The sequence below is a fragment of the Lucilia cuprina genome, chromosome 5, assembly GCF_022045245.1.
Source record: "Lucilia cuprina isolate Lc7/37 chromosome 5, ASM2204524v1, whole genome shotgun sequence".
NCBI classification, from domain to species: Eukaryota; Metazoa; Arthropoda; class Insecta; order Diptera; family Calliphoridae; genus Lucilia; species Lucilia cuprina.
Window position 1 is genome coordinate 55180449 of NC_060953.1, and position 1777 is coordinate 55182225.

A 1777-nucleotide genomic window follows, 5' to 3' on the forward strand; every position below is an offset into this window, starting at 1 on the left:
ATAGACTAGACTATAGACTAGACTATAGACTAGACTATAGACTAGACTATAGACTAGAATATAGACTAGACTATAGACTAGACTATAGACTAGAATATAGACTAGACTTTAGATTCTACTTTGTACTATACTATAACCTAGACTATAGACTAGGTAGGCATCCCCTCGGAGACTCAAAGAACCATTATTAAAGAACAAGGAGAATGACAAAAGAAGACAGAAGAGAAAGAAGAGTGAGAGTTCTCAAAAATATTAAATAAAGAAATAAAGGAAAGTCTCTTTCATGTCCGCTTTATAACCAAGACATTCCCTCGATGAAACCCAGAATGACGTCTTTGGATACACCCAGCTACATCTTCCAGTTCATCAAGACTGGACTATTAGATATAGATCAAATCTCTATATCAAAATTATGTGAATTTCTCTTTCTTAAAATTTATTAAATATTATTATTGGTACTTTTTAGTACTCTTTAACTTATATTAGGTTTAATTCCAATTTCCTTAACTTATTTTTAAAACACTATAATATTACAAAAGAAATTGTATAGTTTTTGTATAAATAACTATAATTAAAACTATTTGTCAGGTATTAAAAATTTGCCAATAAACCTAGAATTTTTCCAACATGTTGCAAACACAACCAATAAATGAGTTAAGATACTCTCAATGGAAAGGTTTTTGTAAAAAAAACGCCGCTTACCAAACACTGCAATAAACATGCAACCAACTCAAAGTCAATACTAAGAGTATAAGTCCAACAAAGTGAAAAAAATTAAAATATTAATTGCAGAGCAACAATTGTAAAAATAATATATATATTTTTAAACACGCTCAACCAACAAAACCCCATCATCATCACCATTCAAATTGTGGCTAACTGGCTGACTAACAACATCAACTGAACTAGTAGTGGAACCATATGGAGTTTAATTTTTAGAAGTTAGTTAGTATGACTAGTAGAGTAAGTAGTTAGTTACCCATTCATTCATCCACCATTATGACCATAATAACAATTACGATCGTCTAGTAAAAGTTGTTGATGTTTTTACATTAATTTTCACTTTATTTTGAATTTGTTTTTAAAACGAAATGTTTAATTTATGGGGAAGAGTTTCCATGCAAAATAAAAACATATTTATATTTGAGTGGTATTTGAAAAATGAAGTTGGTGCCAAAAAATATTAAATTTTCAAATAGTCTGATCATAAGTCAGTGATGTTAAATTGAACTTGTTGTCAGAAATATTAGAGTCGACTTAAAGTCGAAAAAGTGAAAATGTGATTAAACATTTTTTCGAAGTGAAAATTTTAATGTAGTGTGTATTTATGACTAGATTATTACCTATACCATAGACCACCACAGTGGTTTATGGTGGATAAACCAAATGCTAGAATATAAAAAAGTTTATGAACTTTATTTAAGATTAGAGTATTGACGGCTCTAGAGATTACAATAGATTTTAGACTGGATTATATATTAGACTATATGGTATATATACTAAACTATAAAGTAGAATATATACTATTTTATGTAGTTTGCATTATATCTTATATTCTAGACAATCGAAAGAACTATAAACTAGACTATAGACTAGAATATAGAATAGACTATAGACTAGACTATAGACTAGACTATATACTAGACTATAGACTAGACTATAGACTAGTCTACAGACTAGAATATAGACTAGACTATAGACTAGACTATAGACTAGACTATAGACTAGACTATAGACTAGACTATAGACTAGACTATAGACTAGACTATAGACTAGA

The 1777-nt window shown here is 28.8% G+C and overlaps 1 protein-coding gene across 1 annotated transcript in view; it reads right to left on the minus strand.

The window, feature by feature from the left end:
- The window catches only part of LOC111676889, a 10075-nt gene that overhangs the window by 6889 nt on the left and 1409 nt on the right, over positions 1 to 1777 (minus strand). The window lies entirely within an intron of this gene.